We start from the raw sequence: 21,770 nt of genomic DNA on the forward strand, positions 1-21,770 counted from the left end.
GCAATAAGCTATATTGTAACTAATCCGAATGAACAATTTTCAAAGAAATACGAGCAAACAAAAATGGCACATACTAAAAGCATGACATCTTGCACCTGTCTCAGGGCTTGCAGGATAGCTTTCAGGTATGCAAACTTGCCGTTGAGTCGTGTAACCTGGCTTTGACTATCGACCCAGCTTTAAACAGGGCGAAGCATCAATGCAATGTGTGCACCATCCATTCAATGGATGTTAAGCAAGAGGAGCGTCTGCTAGCATTGGATGCATTGGTGAACGTTAAAGATCCCATGGTGCCTTTTGCAAAGAGTAGGCGAGTTATCACCAACATTGGGCAGATTCAAAATTTCTGCCAGTCAAAAGTCAGTCCTGGCCAGCTTCCTCGAAAAAGGCTGGGGCCACAACAGATCCACCTGAAGATCCCACAAGGTGGTGTTCTCGCCGTTAAAGAATATCTTCCATCTGCCTCACAAGGGTGTTGGACCAACATGACTACAAAGATGTCCGAAATAAAACGAGTTCAAAAATCAGACATAAACACATGCAAACGAGACAATTGACAGACTTGCCTGTTTTGTCCTGTAACACTCCTTCACACAAAGCAAGCTTGGTCCCACAGTTTTTGGTAACATATCTACTCTCAGTTTTTGTTGATCCTCCATGCTCCGTTAATTATGCTGTGACGTTTTTTGTTTCTTCAGCAAATAAAACAACCCAAAAGGCCATAGATATAGCATTGAGGACATTCAACATTCCACAATAAACGACCTGCAAGGTTAAAAAAAAGAAGTCAGGTGTTTAGAGCCTGCCGCTGATGCTAACTCGCAACAACTCCCACACCGATGCTGTGGCAAGCATGGTAATTACAATCCCATCTTATGATTGTCATGCAGAGGAGGCAAAGTCTTATCACTGCTCGACAGCATCAATATTGGTATGTTTTGTAACACACCTTTTATGGAGTTGAACTAAAGTTTCACACGTCAAGTGTACCAGTAATGTTAACTACAAAGCCTGTTAGAGGGATTTGTATCATCTTATTAGTAGTGTACACGAATCTCAGAAATGACCCAGACTTTTGGAAAATGAGGAAATCTGTAGAAACAAGGCAATTTCCCACATCTGTTCTTTGTGGACTCGAGACATACACTGTAAAATAATTTGTGAAAATCTTCAGAGAAAAAAAATTATACATTAAAAAGCCACTCCTGAGCAACAGATCAGTTGAGTTGCCAATCAGAAACAAGATTTTGTTTATGATTCCCTAAAAGCAGATGAAAGAACCTGTTTAATGTTCCATCCCAAACATGTTCCACAATACCATGCAAGGCCTGAACAACAACAGTAATATTCTATTGACTTAGCAGTCAAATGAAACTCAAGGGCGAACACATCACATTACACGAAAGAGTGTAAATAAAATAAATACCTAGCAACTATAGTTTCCCTTTACACACATGATGTGAGATCAGTTCAAAAGTTCTCATAAGCATATAAATACTAGATGATGTCACATGGATAACATTATGAAAAAAAAAATGTTTTCATCAAAATGAAGACAAAAAACATTTATCCACTGTGACAAGACAAACTAAAATATACTATTACAACCTGCAGAACATGGGAAATGGAAATGTGGGAGGTGTGGGCCAAGAATTGGGAAATGGGGTAACACAAAGCTTTAGATTATAACAAAACAATATGTACGTACTAATGAATTGCTAAGTCTTGTTATTCAAAACACTGACTATCCCACACTATGCCCAAGGAGTCCACCATATGCTCCCATAACCTCTTCTTTCACTCACATCTTTGGCAACCACATAATCATTATGCATTGCATTTTCTTCATGGACAAATATGCCTATTTAAAGAGCAGGTTTTGGGTCGCTGATGACTTCGCGTGATTCGAAGGTTGTAATCACATTAATAATCGTTGGGCAATTATTTTCTTACATTTGAAACTCAAAATATGCTAAAATTAACTTTTGAGTCAAAACTTTTGTCAGTGATCGAAAAACAGTCCGGAAGTTACCGAAGATGCTATGACATCACGTTCTCCGAAAACTTCGTGAACATTCGGAAACAGCGTGTGAACAATGGCGAGATGCGAATCAGAGAGTGATTTCAGTGGCGATGAAATTGAGTGTTTTCATTCCGATATTGCTGAGGACGAGTCGGAGGATGATGGGAATTTATACTATGGAGTTTTTGGCCCTGAGCCATATAAATTTGAGCCACTTGCAAGTGCAAGAAAACGGCCTATTTCGTGTACAAGTGGCAGGACTGACTGCCAGCTCAGGGAGGACGGAAACCTCCCATGGAGCAGAAGGGCGAAAGCTCGCTTGATCTTGATTTTCAGTACGAATACAGACCGTGAAAGCGTGGCCTCGCGATCCTTTTGACTTTTGGGTTTTAAGCAAGAGGTGTCAGAAAAGTTACCACAGGGATAACTGGCTTGTGCCGGCCAAGCGTCAATAGCGACGTCGCTTTTTGATCCTTCAATGTCGGCTCTTCCTATCATTGCGAAGCAGAATTTGCCAAGCGTTGGATTGTTCACCCACTAACAGGGAACGTGAGCTCGCAAGAATAAGGTAAGTTTGGTGCAATTTGAGCTTTTATTCGTCGAGTTATGAATGTTTCAATTTAAGGGTGCCTGGCGCGTATGGCCGCGGGCGCCTTGGCTAGATCTAGGCCGTGGCGCTTTTTCCACAAAGATGAGGTTTAAAAATCATTTTTCATCCCAATAAAGGTTATCATCACATGCCTGACTTGTTAAGCTGTCAGATTATGTAAAGATTGCTCGTGGATGGCTGAATATTACGGTTTTATGACTTTGACAAAATAATTTTAAATAATGCCGTGAATTCCTGTGGTGAATTGAGATTTTTGCTTCGATCGACGTTGCGGGTTCGTTTTAAAGTCAATTCAAATTCTGTTTTCGTTTTTTTCAGTCGCTTAGGATGCTTAACACTCGGTAGTTGTGAAGTTTGTAAAACTACTATATTTTATAAGGTTTATGTTCGATGGCGCGCAGGGCCTAGGGCGCCTTGACGAGATGTTAGGCCGCAGCGCTTTTTCCACAAAGATATTGTTTTAAAGTTTAAAAGGCAGGGAAAATTCGCCCATTTTGTTTGTACAAATCTTATCCACTGCCAGCGAATGTTTGATTCCTTTGGGAATCGGAGGGAGCGATTACCCATTTTCCAGCCATTTTCGCAAAACATGACGACATATGTACGAGGCATGATGTACAAATATCCAAATAACTTTGTTCTACAATAATTCAAAATAAAAAAAGGATAATATAGAAAGTTGCAAGCTCAAAAAAAGCGAAAGAACGGCCCGCTTAACTGGACACTTCTTCAATGAAAGAGTGAGCTTCCGCTTTGTTTTGGAGAAATGACGTCACCATCCATATATGGCACGCAGCTGTTTTTTTCAACAGCCTCGAGAAATAACAACTTCGGAGTTAAATTTGATAAATTTTCCCAATAGTTAGGCAACCACAATAGTTTGCATCAAACTATTTAATGCACATATAATCATGTTGATAAATTTTCAGAACATGTTTGGTGACCCGCAACCTGCTCTTTAAGGAAAAACACAAATGTAGAAGAGAATGAATAATAAATACATAAATACATAAATACATACATATATACATAAAAACATATACATATATATAAAATGATGTCTCACACTATAAAACCGCATAATCCGCACAGAACAACCATCTGTCTGCCACCCAGACAGTTGTTCCTGCTTATGCAAACCATTCATTGGTGAGATGTGTCACCCTCGTTATGGGCTCGTCAGGACGACAAACTGCAAATCGTACAATTGTGACCATATTAAGTTTGTGAATAAATACAAATCAAACCCCCTAACTTGACGAGGAAGTAGGGCATATATCGAATCCCATCACAGCCCTTACTGTATGACATGTTTACAACAAATGTCGTCTACCATACGAACATCTCATCTGCTACCTTGTCAAGTTTACTTTTTGTGTTTAGGTAAAGAAAAATCGAAAAAAAACAAACAAACGTTATAACATGAGGCCCAAAAAAAGAAATTTTGGGTTTCCGGTGTCATGCAGGGCAGATTAGATCTGTGATTTGCTATTGTCAGGTCAAACCAGATTAGATCTGCGACTTGCTATATGTACAATGTAAACCTCTACTAACATGTTTCGTGGACAGGTTGTCGGTGAATAAACTGTCTCCCCCACCAGGTTTCCTGGTGAGGAGAGTGTATGATTTGAACACCCAGGAGGATAAAAAAACAAAAACCTGTCAACGGGTGGAGGAGCTCCTTGTGAGACAAAAGCCATCCATATCTCGTGCCCAACTGTGTCTGTGGACGTCTTCCTGCAGCTGGGCTACATTTTTTAAGGTTTGTGGCAGGATTTGCACTCCAGCCACCATAAAACCCTTCACTAGACAAAGCACAAAAACGCAAAGAAATTTGCAAACCGACTTTGTGGGGGTACGTGCAGCTCACCGGATGACAGGTTTAGGGCAAAGCCTTCGGGACCACCACTCTTTGATGATAGGAGGGAAACCACGGGGTAACCTTCCCGTGTCAGACTGCGATAGTGTGTGTATGGGTGGTGCTGAGATGTCGACCACCAGATGGTGGTCTCCTTGGGTTAACCTGAGGCGGTCCCTTCGGGTGGGTGCCAGGAATGTCCGATCACTAAGAGAGGATCATCAGTGATCACCTGTCTCTGTTATAATTTGAGCTCAAGTGTTTGAACATCGGTATTGCATCACTCGATGAGGTTCGGAAACCTGCTAGTGGCGAGATGATGGCGGGTGGTTGTACCTACTATTGGTCTGATCGCTCTGATGGTTACCATGCCCAAGGAGTTGCTGTAGCTGTGTCCAATAAGCTGACTCCAATGATAATTGAGGTAACACCGGTCAACGAGCGTAATATGAGACTCAGTCATTCCTTGGGTGTCATTTCCCTTGTCTCTGTTTATGCTCTGACTGAGGCAAGTGATCTCACCATGAAGGACGCATTCTATGCCACGCTTGAGTCTGTGATTGATCAGTGCCCCAGGCGAGATACACTTCCAGTCTTGGGGGATTTCAATGCAGACTGGAACTAATAGGGATGGTTATGAGACAAGTGTTGGTCCCCAAGGGTCTGGAACTGTGAACCAGAATAGCACTAAGTTCCTTGACTTTGCAAGAAGTCATGGATTTAGGATGGCTGGTTCATGGTTTCAGCAACAACAGGCTCATCGCTGGACTTGGGATTCCAACACTGGTGGTGTGGCAAAGAAGATTGACCATGTGCTCGTTGATGGTCACTGGAGGATGATGCAGAACTGCAGGGTCTACCGGAGTGCTCAGTTCCTCAATACCGACCACAGGCTTGTGGTAGCAACTCTGAAGTTGCAGCTTACATCCGGGAGAATGGTACCATCCCAGCCTAGGCTGGATGTTGCCAAGCTCAAGGATGAGGGTAACTGAGGCTGAGTGGGAATGTTGGGGGGGGGGGGTCTGGGTGCTTTAGCGAATCCTGAAGAGGTGTGGACAGCCTTCACGACCACCATCCTTGATGGTGCTGGTGGATGTCTTGGAACTTCACCGTAGAGCGAAGAAGAATTTTGCCTCTCAAGGGACACTGGATACCATTGGCCAGAGTCTCAGGACTAAGCTTAATGGCAGAGGTGAGCTGTTCAGGGCATTGAGGCGTAAAATTGCATGTGCGCTGAGGGTGGAAAAGGAGGCCTTTGTGTGAGGAATCTGAAAGGGGGTAGAGCATCACCTGTGGTCAAGTGATTCTTGTCCTGCTCACCAGGGAATTTGCGCATTCTGTTCCTCCAAGTCCATCCCTCGGTGTGCTGCAGTCAGAGCAGAGGGTGGTGAGCCTTGACAGAGGAGTCCGAAGTGAAGGCCCGCTATGACGGTTACTTTGAGAAGCTGTACCAGACTGAGCCACCAGCTGTCGATTTGGATGTCAGGGGTGTTACTATCCCGAATGCTGTCCCTTCAATCAGCTGTGATCCACTTTCATTTGTGGAAACACAGGCTACAGTGAATTGGTTGAAATGGGGTAAAGCTCGTGGGATCTGAGGCATCCATGCTGAACTTCTCAAAGCTGGTGGAAATGCTGTACTCATGTTGTTGCATGCAGTTATGTGCTCTGCATGGAACACAGGCATCATCCAAACTGACTCGAAGAAGGTCCTTGTTGTCCCTCACTGGAAAGGGAAGGGTGATCGCCAAGACTGCAACAACTACCGAGGGGTGACGCTGCTCTCTGCTCTCTGTGCCGGGCAAGGTCTTAGCTCAGATACTTTTTGATACACCATCTGCTTGAGGATCAGCGTCCAAACCAGTCAGGCTTTACACCAAAGAGGTCAACGATTGACCATATCCTTGCCCTTTGGGTCCTCATCGAACGCAGACGAAAGTTTCGGCAGGGGCCGCTTGCAGCCTATGTTGATCTCTGCAAAGTGTTCAATTCAGTGAAGCTTGATGCCCTCTGGAAGATTCTTGGTCTTTGTGGTGTGCCACCAAAATGGATCGATCTGATGTCTGAACTGTACTCTGGTACTGATAGCACTTTGAGATGTGGTGATACCATCTCTGACTTATTTCCATTTGGTACTGGAGTTGATCAGGGGAGTGTACTGGCCCCGTCACTTTTCAGCGCTTGTATGGACTGGATTCTGGGGACGATCACGGAGAGATCAAGCTGTGGTGCATTATTTTGGAATGTCAAGATCTCTGACCTTGATTTCACAGATGATGCAGTCATCTTTGCAGAGGCTCTGGATATATCCCTTTGGGGGCTGTCGAGGTGCTGAATGAGGAGTCGGAGCCACTGGGATTTCAGGTTTCCTGGGTCAAAACTAAGATCCAGGATTTCAATGACATCTTGGATACTGCTATCCTGTCTGTGCCTGTTTGTGGTGAGAATGTTGAGGTTACAGAGAGATTCACTTACCTTACATTGGCATTGATATTCATATGTCTGCATGTTGTGAGCAAAAGGTCAACAGACATCTGGGTCTGGCCTGGGGAGTCATGGATTCACTGGATCATGGGGTGTGGCGCTGTCGTTACCTGTGCAGGAGGACGAAAGTCCGAGTGTTCAGGTCCTTGGTGCTTCCAGTCTTGCTCTACGGATGTGAGACTCGAACTCTGACCAGGGATTTGAGATATAGACTTAATTCCTTTGGTACAAGGTCTCTTCGGAGAATCCTTGGCTGTCACTGGTCGGACTTTGTATCCAACAAGCGGTTGCTGAGAGACTCAAATGAGATTTGTTACCTGCATGCAGTAGTCTGAGCGTTAACTGCGGCTGTATGGACATGTGGCTCATTTTCCTGACACTGATCCTGCTTACCAGATTCTCTTAGCGAGGGAGCCTCGTGAATGGAGGAGGCCAATGGGCTGACCACGTGTCTCGTAGTTGCAGCAGGTTGATTGGCATCTCGAGGAGATGGGGATGGGCCGAGCATCTGCCTGGGGGATGGCCAGACGGAGGCCCCCAGAAGTACAGGCGGAAAGTGGACGAAGCAACACGCTGCTCCGGCGCATGCTCCCATACCTGACCGACCTAACCTGAACAAGGCCAGCGATGTGCACCTTGGCCCGATGGCCAAAGCACACAGTTCAACAAAGCTTGGCCAACCGGAGCATATATGTACTTCAGCCCAAATGCTGAAAGCACATGATCAACTAACCACATGCATCATAATCCAAAGACCCAAATTACATGGTCATACAATAAGTTTGGAGTCCACTGGCCATCATCATAAAGAGTGGATTCACTCTAGAAGATAAGCTGGTAAGCAATCCTGTGAAGTAGCAAATACTGCAAACACCTCTAAATTGAAAGGTGGCCATAGACTTCTTGCCAGCTGATTTTCTCAGGGGAAAATCCATTCTGCGCTAATGATGGTTTGGGATAGGGAGGCAGAAGCCTGCCAAAGGTGAGGATGCAGAGGGTACATTTCTAAAGGTTGATAGTGTGGAAATGGAAGCCTGCAAAGGATGGGGTGTAGAGGCAGAAAGCTGAAAGGGGTGAAGGTCAGTAGGGGGAAGCCTGAAAGGGGTGGGGTTTGATGAGATCCAAGAAAGCTGTAAATGGTGGGTGTGGTGAGGAGGAACACTGAAAAGTCTGGGGATGTAGAGGAAGCCTGTAAAGGGTGGGGGTGTGGAGGTGGAAGCCTGTAAAGGATGGGGGTGTGGAGGAGGAAGCCTGAAAAGGGTGGGGGTGTGGAGGTGGAAGCCTGAAAAGGGTGGGGGTGTGGAGGAGGAAGCCTGAAAAGGGTGAGGGTGTGGAGGAGGAAGCCTTGAAAGGGTGGGGGTGTTGAGGAGGAATCCTGTAAAGGGTGGAACTGTGGGGGTGGGCAGGAGGAAGCCTAAAAAGGGAGGCATGTTGGGAGGGGAGGAAGCCTGAAAAGGCAGGGGATGGAGAGGTGGAAGCCAACGATGGGTGGGAGAGACTAATCACACAAACCTGAGGAGGAGAAATAAGTGATAACATTGTTAACATGAACTTTAAGCAACTGTCATTAACCTTGTCTACCTTATTCGTGTAATATGTTCCTGTTAACCAAACCTCTCCACTAAGTGTCCTCCCTTCACTAATTTATGTGTGCCCTCTACCCTCCAGTGTACACAAGATCCCCTGCTCAATTATGTAATTCAGCAATACCATTAGCCAGGATCTCTGGTTAGAGCTAAGGCAGTTGAAAAAATTAAAACAAAGTAAAGATGCAAATGATGCTTCCTTTCATTGCTGAAACCCAAAGTGGAATACCAATGGACATCTGTCGTGGCTTCCAAAAAAGATCTGTCGTCCAACTTATTTTTACAAAGGCATACTTTAGGATCAAGCAAAATGGGCACGACTCTGATTACACCTCACAGTTGTGCTCAGCAAGCACTTCCAACTGCAGCAACATGTCTTGTTTGTGAAAAAGTCAACCCATGAAATTGCCTGTTTACTGAAATCCACAGAGACACAATTTGGCCAATATGGGCCTATTTCTGGCATAGGGGGTGACTTGGTTGTGAAGTGCTTTGTTGCTATGCTCTCACAAATGTGGGTTTGATTTCCATCGATTTTCAACAGAAATTTCCACATCATGCAAAGGGGTGACAACCTGTCTAGGAATGGTTCTGAGCAATGGAATAAATCACGAATTGTCATGAGGCAGGCTCTGACAAAGAGCAGACGGGACTCCGTCAATATCAACACCACCACCCTCACCTTGGAAGCAAACCACTCCCAGACCAAATAAATAATACTGACAAGAGTTAGTCAGGAAAGCCATTGAAATATTTGTCAATTAAAGCAAATACTTGCAAACAGTGTTTGGTGGACCAAAAGGAAATGGTAAATATAACGTCTATAATATGAACTCTGACAATAAACAGTGGATTGTACTGAACAAATTTTTAATGAAGACAGATGAGCATCATCACTCAAAATAAAAAATATAAAAAAACTCCTAAAATCTAAAGTATTTTTTTAATCACATCTCATGAGAAAATTTTGGAAGGAGAGGTTAGCATAGCAAATGCAAAGGAAAATGCCTGATCTGTTGAAATAAGTGAATGGCTTACAAACAGAAAATTCAGAAAAATTAACTTTCTGGAAACTGCAGACAGCATTCATTAATTGTGCTTAAGTGGCTGTCACACCTTGACGTTTTAGCCAGCATATGCCGACGTATGAAAAATTTGCCGAACCAAGCTGGCACACGTCGAATAAGTTATGGGTAAGTTTTGTATATGTTAAGAGCACGCTGGCATACGTCATAGTACGCTGGCATACGTCGTCATACGCCGAGAAATTTTCAGCATGTTGAAAATTTCTCGATGTACGACACATGTTCCATATATGCTGGCATAAGTTGTAGGCACGTTGCACGATCGTTGACACATGTCGACACACGTTACTCATAAGTCGAAACACGTCGAGGTAATGGTTAGCGTCAGTGTTCCAGACTCCCTGGGTTTTTTTTTTCTTTTCTTCAGTATGACGGTGATGTTGACACTTCGATTTCTAGTGCGGTTATGATTTAAATCGTTGAGCGGCAGCCTATTAATTATATTATTTATAACCGCACTAGAAATCGAAGCATCAACATCACAGTCATACCGAAGGAAAAAAAACCAAAAAAAAACCAGGGAGTCTGGAACACTGACGCTAACCATTACCTTGACGTGTTTTGACTTATGAGTAACGTACAAGTAACGTGTGTCAACGATCGCGTAACGTGCGTACAACACGTTACTCGTAGGTTAGAAATAAGTTTCGGTACGCTAAACATTACCTTGACGTGTTTCGACTTATGAGTAACGTACAAGTAACGTGTGTCGACGTGTGTCAACGATCGCATAATGTGCCTACAACTTATGGACAAGCGTATGCGGAACGTGTGAGTCATACGCTGGCATACGTCGAAAAATTTCAAGCATGGAAAATTTGTTTAACACCTCGGCGTACTTCGACGTATGCCAGCGTACTACGAAAAAAGCCAGCGTACTACAACGTATGCCAGCGTGCTCTTAACGTATACAAACTTACCCATAATGTATTCGACGTGTGCCAGCATTTTAGCCAAATTTTGCATACGTCAGGCATACGCTGGCTAAATCGTCAAGGTGTGACAGGGCCTTTACGAGTGAATACAAGGACAAAAATTGAGAGGGACCCGACGTGATGGATGGGACTTGGAAGTCCCTCACACAAATCTATTGATTGGTTTGACATATTGACATTGCAACTTGCATTATAAAGAATGATTCCTATTAATTTGATGCATGTTTCACCAACACATCAATATTGCAGAGATGCCAACTTTTGGAAATCAGAATTAGGGAGGATTTGCAACCGACACCAAATAATGTGCGTGAAGCGCACATCTCGAGCGCGGAGCGCTCGACCCTTGCGGCGGGGTCCAGGGCCCGCCTTAGGGCCTGGAAGCTCTGGGGTTCTAGACGCTCTCTAGTGCCCTCTGAGCCCTATTTTGGAGCATTTAACATGTTAAGAATTCCCACTTTTTGAACAAAAAAAGGGGAAAATTGTGCACTTTTTAATGTTACATGTATGTTAATATTAGTAAGTTAGGGGACAATCAAAGATTAACAAAAAGCACAAAAGAAGCAATATTTTTCTTACCTTACTGGCTGGTACTACTGCTGCTTGCTTTTTCCATGGCAGCTTTGCTGAGTGACAGCTGTGTGGCTCTTTTAGCCCTTCTGATTATGTCTTTGCTGTATTCTCTCTGGTAGCAAGGGGTGCTATGAGCTAGTTTTTCAATTAAGAGAGCTTCCAGGGTTTTGACACTCAAATTGGGACGAAATTCAGTATGATTCTTCCGTACAAGACTGAGTGCCCGCTCACATGATGCGTTCGAATGAGGAATGACCAAGATTCCCTTTATCACTTTGCTCAAATTAGGATACTTCTGGCACCAGTGCAGGGATCTGTGAGCTGTGAAATCCGATGCCACTGCTCATCCACTCTCACTGTCTCAGTAGCAATTGTAGCTATGGAGGCGTCTGCCTGGTAGTGAGCGAATTCACTCTCAAGACTGTCTATGTCACTATCACCGCCACTGAACAGACAGGGGAATTTCTTGATGAAAAACTCCACACAGTCAAACCCCACTTCTTGGTGTAGCTTAACATCCAGCACCTGAGCATGCTTGGCTAATTCATCATCTAGCGGCCAGGTTTTGAATATGTAATTGCAGGCTTTCACATAATATGAGCGAACTGCACTGAAGAAACCTTGATGTCTGACTCACTCAGAGTGAAGGTGGATTTCTTGAGACTCCTTTTGTTCCCTTATATACAGTTTGGCATCGTTCCCAATCATGAGGTCCTCATCATTCTTCTGATGATTTCTGTCAGAGAAGGGTACATTTACCAGAGCAACCGATGACACCGATGGTTTCAAAACCGTACGAAGATATCTTTCAGAAGACCATTCAATTCTCCGTGCAGGAGATGAATACAGGGTTCTGCCTCTTTGGAGCAGAAGATTCCCTTCTCAAAAAGCTTGTTCGCATATCGAAGGAAGAAACAATAGAGTTTTGTTTGTGGAGACAAGAACATCCTGTTGACACGTTTTTCTCTAGATTCCTGCACAGTGTTTGAGGAAGATGCGCTTTTAGTTGTAGAACTCGTAGTACACTTAGCCGCAGGGCGATCACACTTGCGTTTACTGCCAGCAGCACAGGTCACACTCCGAGTACCAGATCCAATTTTACGTTTGAGGAGAGAGCTTGAGGTAGGTGCAGCCAAGGAAGAAGACCTCTGATTCGAAGGTTTTGCTGAGCTTCTATCAAGTGATTTGGCAAAAGCAGAACTTAACTTGGGTCCTTCTTTGCCTGTAGATGGGACTATCACAGTCTTTCTCGATCTGCTTGCAAAACTTGAAGGGATCTGCTTTGTAGATGAACGTGATGAAGGGCCGGTGATGCTACCTGCTCTCAGCATTGGTTTTGGTGCTGTCCCTGCTGTCTTCTTCGCAGCAGATACTGCAGTGGTAGTGGTGAATGCTGCTCCACTAGTGCTTGATCCTGCAGTGCCAGTACTGGCAGTAGATACAGTGCCGTCCTTCTTGCTCGTTGTTAGAGTCTTGGCTACAGTTGGTTGCATTTTTCTTCGTACTCCTTCTTTGAAGAAGAGGCGAAGTGGCTCCCACTGTTCAATCAGCCTGTCTAGGCACTGACCAAGGGACAGCCACCTTGTTGCGACATGCTTCAGAATCTTGTGTGTCGGGGCATCACAGAGTACTTGCAGTGCTTTCACTCCTTTGACGCGTTTACTACTTTTGTCCAAGTAGTAGTAAATATCGATGAGAAAGTCATCTAATTCAATGGGTAAGGCCTGAGCCGCCTTTCTGGCCGTATTGTGCATCATATGGCAAGGGCATCCCATGATGTAGCACTCTGGATTTTGTTTGTGGATATAAGCAGCGACTCCTTTGTGCTTGCCCACCATGACAGAGGCATTATCAGCACAAAAGGAAACACAATTTCCCACGGAATTTTCCCTGTCACTGAACTCATGATCAAGCAGTTTGAAAATGTTTTCTCCAGTGGAATCTTGTTTGCACGCAGGCAAACTTAGCAAACCTTGCTTCACAATCCCAGCACTGTTGTCATAGTACGAAATCAGGACAGGATATAGCTGGGCCTCACCACTGTCATTACTACCGTCCTGTAGCTAGGCTAAATGGAGCTAGTCTAGCAATATCGGCAATAGATGAAGCAGTAACATTTGACAACTCACCAATTACACTGGTCAACAACAAATTTGTTGTCTGCATTTTTTAAGCTGATTTAGGACGAATCTGATGCGCTGAATCCAAAACTCACATTAGTTTTGTTCAATCAGGTCAAGTTTTTGAGATATGGCCACATGTCGTTTTTTACATTTTTGTTCACATGTACACATGTGTGGAGCATTTTAGAAGAAGTTGGTGGGGGTAAATGTCATGTCAAATAATTGTTTTAATTGGAAATAATTATTTTAATGACAAGAAGTATTCAGGTACGATAGTTCTAGGTGATTATGTCGAAAAGGGATCAGTTTGAAGTCATAAAACCTCAAAATCTTCCAAAAATTGGTGAGGCAAAGCATAAAGTTCGTGGATCAAAACTAAAGTTAATGGGGCAGATTTTGTAATAATGTGATACAAAAAGTTGTATTTCTTGAAATAACGAACTCTGAAGAATGTACAATACCTACATGCGCCAATTTATGACATGCGCTTCTGCTCAAGCTTGAGTGCCACAGTACGAACCCAAAGATTGGAGACTGTTCATTGACAGCAGCAAGCGATCACTGAAATGTGTTCTGCTACACAACGGCAACCAGTTTGCCTCTGTACCCATCGCTCACTCGACTACACTGAAGGAGAAGTATGAAGCGGTGAAGTACGTGCTGGAGAAAATTGGTTATGATCAGCATAAGTGGTTTATTTGTGTTGACCTGAAGATGGTGAACTTTTTGTTGGGACAACAGTCTGGCTTCACCAAGTACCCATGTTTTCTGTGCATGTGGGATAGTAGGGACCGTGCTCAGGCATTACACGAAGAAGGACTGGCCTGTGCGGGAGGAATTGGTGCCATGCAAAGAAAGGAACGTCATCAACGACCCTCTGGTGGACAGAGACAGAATACTCTTCCCACCGCTGCACATCAAGCTCGGCTTAATCAAGCAGTTCACCAAGGCTCTGGACAAAGATGGTGACTGCTTCGCTTACTTGTGCCAGGCTTTTCCAGGATTGACCATGGAGAAGTTGAAAGCTGGCATCTTTGATGGTTCTCAGATCCGTCAGCTCATCAGAGATCCAGAGTTCAAAAACTCAATGAACGGCGGAAGTGGAAGCGTGGAAGAAGACATTTGTTTTGGTAGTGAAGAACTTTCTTGGCAACAATAAGGCCAGAAACTCCGCAGAACTTGTCAACAACATGCTGACTGCTTTCAGAAACCTGGTTTGCAACATGAGCATCAAGATGCACTACCTATTTTCACATATGAACCGGTTTCCTGAGAACCTGGGTTCAATGAGTGACGAGCAGGGGGAGAGATTCCATCAGGACATGAAGGAGATGGAGACCAGGTATCAGGGTCGCTGGGACGCAGTCATGATGGCTGACTACTGTTGGAATCTGAAGAGAGACCTCCCTGCCGCTGAACATTCCAGGAGTTCGAAGAAACGGAAGTTCAAGCCCTGAAGTTTGAACAGTGGTGACGCAACATGCAATTTACTTGTACTTACCTTTATCAATGCCCACCATTCAGATGACAGTAATCGATGTTTCTATCATGTAATCAATAAATGTTGTTGGCAAAACATTTTTTTTCTTAAAAACATGTTTAGGATGATATGTGTTGACAAAAATCAGCTGATAATGCCACAAAAATGTAATTGATTTTGTCACAAGATCTGATTTTTTCAAATCAACTTAGCACAAAAACCTGACCTGATGGAGAGAAACGGATGCCATTTCCTGATTCAGCAGTGCCAGAATACCCTAATTCACTTGTAGAAATCTAGACAACATTCAGAAAGTAAAAATTGTTGACCAGTGTTCTTTTTTTCTCTTCTTTGTTCTTCTTCTTTTTTTTTTTGTTCTTTTTTTTTTTTCTTTTTTTTTTCTTGTTTTTTGTTCTTGTTTTTTTTTTTTTTTTTTTTTTGTTCTTGCACATCTTGCACATCTTGCAAGTTTTTGTTCTTGCACATCCATACTTTGAAGCAACTTTTGAATCTGGAAACATCTTTGAAATGGAGGTCCAGCATGATCTGAGACTGATATGGGCAAGTTATGTTCCACAATAAATCCACTAAAGAGAAGTTCCGCTCGGGTAACATCCTCTCTTCCTCGCTTGTCCCTTGTTTGGTGAAATAATTCAGAAGTGTACCGGTACTCGTGCTCGAAGATCTCTCCCTTTGCAATGTCTGTGTGCCGTTTGCTTCCAACGTGCTTCCGAATATCATCGCGACCTCCGTGCTCAACTGAAATATCAACGCTGCATACTGTACAATACGCATGATGAATTCCTCTTTCACACTTTCGAATACACGGGTATTGGAGACTGTATTCGGTCTTGTACTTCTGAGACCATTTATTGGTCTTCGTAGTTCTTTCTGCCATTTCGTAATCAACATCGAGGGCTTGAAGCATCGGTAACTTCGAAGTCGATGTTCCACAGCTGCAGCGCGACTCGTAGAACTCTAGCGGCTGTTAAACACCGCACGGTGGTCGCGACCGCCGGCTGGTACGGGGCCCAGCTGCATGCAGTGAGCGTATCGCATGCATATACACTGTGCATACATACCGCATGCACTGTATTGCACACATACCGCATGCACTAAATCTCAGTGCATGATCGCATAAGCGAGATCCAGACCCAATGTTTCGCTGCTCCTCATTTGAATTTGCAATTTTTTACGTACAATTTGGTAGCAGCGAACGTTATGGAGTGACCACATGCTATACGTAGCAGACGATGCTTTTCATTCAATTCTCATACTAGTACATTCTGATTAGTGAACAGTGCAAAAATATCAAAATTTCGGGAGGATAAGGATAGTGATCGTAAGGGCGGGAGTTTGGGTGAATTTTCGGAAGCCTCCCGATGAAATCGGGAGGGTTGGCATTGCTGATATTGATGCGTAGGCAACACGCATAACACACAAAACCGGTAGCAGTTGACGAATGCATTTGAAGGAGTTTTTTTTTCGTTACACTTTCGATCACGTTGGACAACAACACTACATTTCAATCACCAAATGAAGAATTAAATGATTAAATTGGTACAAAATAAGGTCCTGATTAAAAACATTATAATAATAATAATAATTTCCTGCCAATACACACATCAGTGGCCTTTCATTATTGCAATATAGTGAAGCAGTGGGTGCCATTTCCCCATTCCCTCTTGTTTAGGAGGTTGCGAGATATATGGTCAGATGTTCAACAATTTTACGAAAGGGACGACAAACCAGACTTGTGCAAAGTATCAGATAAAAGTGGCAGTTTCACGTGCTTATATTGTTGTGGTTCCGGGTCTTGGTGGCGAGCACGACCGCGAGGGGGAGCAGTAGAGTCGGCTCCACCGAACACCCGGAATTTAGGTCGTACCTTTCAGATAAATCTGAAAGGTCACGGGTCCCTTATCGGACCGAAGATCGCCAATAGGTCGACCACGTGGGGTAGGGTCAATTGCCAATTTCAATATACCTAATTACCCATGTCGTCAAACTACCGGGGAAATTCACCCTCGGCAGGAGCTGCGCGATCCGACCCCTTACCGAGCCGGATCCGAGTCGTACCCCGAGCGGAGAGTACCAGAACCCTGACAGCCAATTGCACGATTACGGCAACAATGAGGCCTCCCTAATCCCCAATACGCACCGTGGCAAACCAATGGCAGAAATGACAAAGAACGAGCTGGTACATTCAACAAGAGGGGAATTTATTAACAATAATTGGGGGACGAGGGGAGCACGAAAGGGCAGAGTTATCCGAATAAAGAAGGGTATCAAATATACAAGCAATTCCTTAAACAGTTCTACCGAGAGACAAGGCCCACGGACACACACACACACACGCACACACAAACACCCAGAAAGAGATGGACCTCGAGGTCTTTATTGCCCCTTCAGCTCGGAGGGAAGACGAGCTGAGGGAAGAGAACGTGCTGGCTACCTGGCCGCGTTCGCGCGGCTAGACGACCGCACCTTCCCGGAGCACCAGGCGCCAAAGAACGGACCAGGGCAGCCAAACCCAGAGGAGGCGAGCTGAGGTGATCTCCTGTGATGAGATGGTCGACCGTTCGTTGTAATGCGCCAGACGAGACGCCTTGGATGCGCGGGATGCAGTCAGCCGCAGACCCAGACAGACGCGCGCTTGAGCAGACGAGACGCAATATTCAATGAATCCCCATCGTTCTCGGGGCGGGTCCGCTCCCCCGTCGCCTGCTCCCATTGAGTGGACGGCGTGTCACGGCTCCGCCTTCTTGAGAAGGACCGCCCCGGCTTTGGTCCGTGCGTCGCCCATTGGGCAGAAAATGATGCATACCTTTATTTGGCGCACAGCCAGAACGAAGCGCTCCGTGCCCATATTTGGGCCAAGCCAGAGCGAAACGCTTCGTGACCATATTTGGTGTGAAATCCACACCGCCTGGGGTATGGAATTGCGCACACGCCCGCATGCCGGCGAGCGCGCGGACAATGCGGCGAGCAGAGTGTTGTTGTCGTTGTTGTTGGTGATGTAAAAATCCTAACTATAAAATAATTCACAGTACACGTACAATTAATCACCCATTAAACATGGGACGGCACCCTACCTCGAAACACATACTTACCGATATAACTGATCTACAAGGACTCTGGCTGTTGTGTGCGATGGGTTCCAGATTCGTAACAACCCGCCGTCATCATTCTTCCTTTAGCATTCATCTCTTGCAAGGATGTAAGAGTAAACAAGAAAATATCTCAAACTGCAAAGTGCACCCACGTCTGCTTTATACTCAAACTAAACTTGAAAACAGCCCCCCCCCCCCCCCACAAAAAAATACTGTAAAATTCATTAACTCGTGTTCTCCATATTCTCATAATAAAGATTTATTGAAAATTTGATGACAAATACTGAAATGGTAAAAAAAAAGGTTTTGGCCAAGACACACACCGAAGCTCAAAACGTAAATAAATAAAGAAACACGGCAGTGATTACAAAACCCGACCTTCTCACGTTGTGTGGCGGACAGGCTAAAAAGGGATATTTGTACTCACTATGACTTTAAAGGTCCCATGACACTCAAAACTTTCTGGTTATTTATATATTAACTTGACCTTCCTAATGAAGAAATCACCCATGTTTCTTTTTTAAAATAAAAAATGGGATAATTAGACCAATATTTCGAGCATTTATGGTGCTTTTCACAACTTGCTCTGCCCCGCCCCTTAAAAAAGTTGACTTCAGTGAACCGCAGCGTTCACGTCATCTCCAGAACACGACTCGCACAGAGTGGATTGACTAGATGTCGCGCGCCGTATAAAGTATGTACAAATGCATTATGCACATGTGTCTGCTATCTCACTGATTGCCTTCTGATGAATGAATGTCGAGTTGGTATTGCTACGTCTAAGTTATGAGAAATAAATTAAAAGTGGAGGCAAGCTAACAGCACTGTTTGTTGTACATGCACTTATACCAAGGCCATTGGCATGTGAATCACATTTTAATTAGGGAGCAAGCATAATTCATTTCAGAATTTTCTAATTTAAGACAATATTGGTAATGCAGCATGTTTCTGGTAGCAGGAAAAAAAATCTACACACCGAGGACAATATGCTCTTTAAAATCTCAACGTTTTCACAAACGTCAAATGCATGCCTGGTAGGGTAGGGTTCGCTTAGGCCTGAGGATAATGAACGTCCCTGTTTCTCTGACACATCGACAAAGGTATCGGGTAGGCAACATGCTTTGTAAAGGCACATGAGGAGTATATTTTGTTACTGTGCAAGTGGGTCAGAATAATACAGTTTGCACTGGCACATAAACGAATATACTTTTTGCAATACTGTTTGCACATGGTAATTTGCCCAAAATATTACAGCAATTAAAATGTAAAGTACAATTATTAAATATAAATATATACATATATTGCAAAGATAATGAGCAGACCTGCACAAAGAAATGAAAACTGCAACAGAAAAGAAATCTTCCTGTTGACTTGTGTATACCCAACCCTTGCAATGAAGCTTACAAACAACAAGTAACAATACAGGAATACCCATGCCCACCTAAGATTAAAAAAAATAATGACGACAATAAATGTCCATTTGGATATCTGATAAAATGCCCACTTCACGCTTCCTCAAATCCCCGATACTCCTATTACACGGCCTCATAGCATCGGGACTCTTACGCATTGACTTATACCTTGTGTGCATGCTAATACAAGGTACTTGTCAACTCTAGAGTCTCGACCAGTCCGATAAATCCGTCGTCCGTCCGACTCGGCCGATAAATCTAACGTGCTGTCGCTTTCTTTTATTATTCTCTTTTCTTCATTGTTTTCTACTGGCCCTACATGACGACAGTAGGAATAAAATAAATAAAAATGCAACAGAACGTCAGATTTATCGGACTACTCGAGACAATTGTGTCACAAGATGTGTCCTGCACACAAGTTTTCATCGTATCCGGACAGCGAGATTGCTTCGTTTTATGCGCGGATTGATACGGCCGATGACATGGGCTGGCCTTGCTTACGATTCATTCGCGCTGAGAAACATGTCCGCTGCGCTGCGCTGGTCACGTCACCTCACTAAAATATTTCTGATATCGAGCAGTATGCAAGTCGAATTTACATTATTGAATTACGAATAGGATTTAGTCTAACCAGTTGTTATTGCCAAGTCTTCCTTCGATGTCCTCCCGATCATCATGAACGCCGGGAATTTCATCGCCAGTTTCCTCTGCTTATCCTGCTTCGGGCTCGAACTGGTAAGGCCGTATTCCATTTCCAGCTGCCTGAACTTCACCTCCCGCGACTACGTTATCCAACAATTCTCCATCTGATTCAGACCAAAATCCTTCATTTCTCTCACACTCACTGTCGCTACCAGACAAATCAAAGTCCATGTCATCCATTATTCAAAACCAAATGTTTGATTTTTTTAAAAGCAGAAATGAACGAAGCGTTTGAGTCGACCAATCGAATGTGGAAACGCACAGGAAGCCAATAGAATCACGTAGACCACCAAGCCGAGTAATTTACGTGCAGCCTTTGTCATCCTGGAGATGACGTCATGTGGGTTACGCCTCTTTCAGTAGATTTCGGCAGAATTTTTAGGGGTGTTCCCGAAGAGGTTTGTTTTTTTAATTTTACATTTTACAGAACGAGTATTGTGAAAAAAACATTGTCAGATCAGAAATCACCATGAAAAACTCCTATAGGACATATATATATATATATATATATATATATATATATATATATATATATATATATATATATATATAAATAATATGCAATTTCAGTACTTTTGGGTGTCATGGGACCTTTAACCTTTGACATTTTTAAACAATTATTAATTAATCTTCTCTGCATTATGCCTGGTGTTGGCTTAATGGTTAGGGTGGTGGGCTTTGGATCCTTGGATCCTGAATTCAAATCCCACTCAGCTGTTGAATTAATACCTGGTGGGGTTAACTCGGCCTGTCATCCTTCCGAGGTTGGCAAAATGAGTGCCAGCATGTTGGTATCCTGTGTCGGAGTGGCGACCCATCCAGGATTGCGCCCAACAGCCAAGGAGACTGCTGAGGCAGCACCAACGCTCTGCACAGAGTATGGTCCCAATCTCCTCTCCTCCTCTTCACTACATTCTCTCATAATAAAGGTTTGTTGAAAAATTTATGACGAAAGCTCAAATGGCAAAAAAAAAAGTTATGGCATGGACAGACACAGATGAGTGATTGTAAAACCCCATCTACAACTGTACGTAGGATGGGTTGACAATTTTTTAAATATATCTATTAATTTACTCAAGTAATCATACCTTTCATCAACTCAAATCTAACACTCAAACCTATCCTTTTAAACTAATTTAAGCTATGTTCCATTAAAATTATTCGTACAATTCGCACATTAAAATATCAACATAGCTATGAAGTCTTTTGAGACATGCTCATTGGCATGACATTGTAATCTCGACGTGACATTGCTACCCTAAGAATCAAATCCCTTCCTTGCCGAGTGTTAAAAATTAATCACGAAATTATTAACCCCCTCATTAGAAGATATGACAAACGAAAATAAAGACTGCTTTGAGTGAAGCATTTTAATTTTTTTCTTGCAATCTACTGAATACTTTGAAACATTTCCATGAAACCTCCTTGCACTGTTGCAGTGTACGAGCACATTAACAGGTACTAAGCCACACCCAAGCCAGGTGGAATTTGATAAGCAGGCCAGTTTGGCAGCAAACAGCGGACGTTTGGTTGCTGCAGGCAATGCTTCGTGGCCAGGTTGGTGACTAGTAATATTGAATTTGAATAAGAAAAAGTAGAAATGTCTAAAAGAAAAAAAAAAAATGTTGGTGGCACGTGAACACCATTCAGTTTTTTCTTTGATGGTCCTTATGGTTAAGATGAAAGGACAGAATGTGCCCGTGGGCAAATGGATGGTGTGATTTATAAGGTTTGCATCTTCCATCTTGACTGAAATTAAACCTAGCCATTTTAGATCGTACTTACC

General features: G+C 43.6%; 1 protein-coding gene across 4 annotated transcripts in view; it reads right to left on the reverse strand.

The window, feature by feature from the left end:
- Positions 1-21,770, reverse strand: part of PTPRA (protein tyrosine phosphatase receptor type A) — a 215,885-nt gene that overhangs the window by 129,656 nt on the left and 64,459 nt on the right. The window contains exon 1 of one of the 4 annotated variants that reach the window (XM_085848259.1): positions 567-585. The exons of the other annotated variants lie outside the window; for them this stretch is intronic. The gene's annotated coding sequence lies outside the window, so the exon portion shown is untranslated. Of the gene's footprint in view, positions 1-566; positions 586-21,770 lie in introns of those variants that run through there. 4 annotated transcript variants of the gene reach the window in all.

The sequence above is a fragment of the Eptatretus burgeri genome, chromosome 12 (genome assembly GCF_056783735.1).
Source record: "Eptatretus burgeri isolate ZD-2024b chromosome 12, Ebu_testis_v1, whole genome shotgun sequence".
In the NCBI taxonomy this organism is placed as follows: domain Eukaryota; kingdom Metazoa; phylum Chordata; class Myxini; order Myxiniformes; family Myxinidae; genus Eptatretus; species Eptatretus burgeri.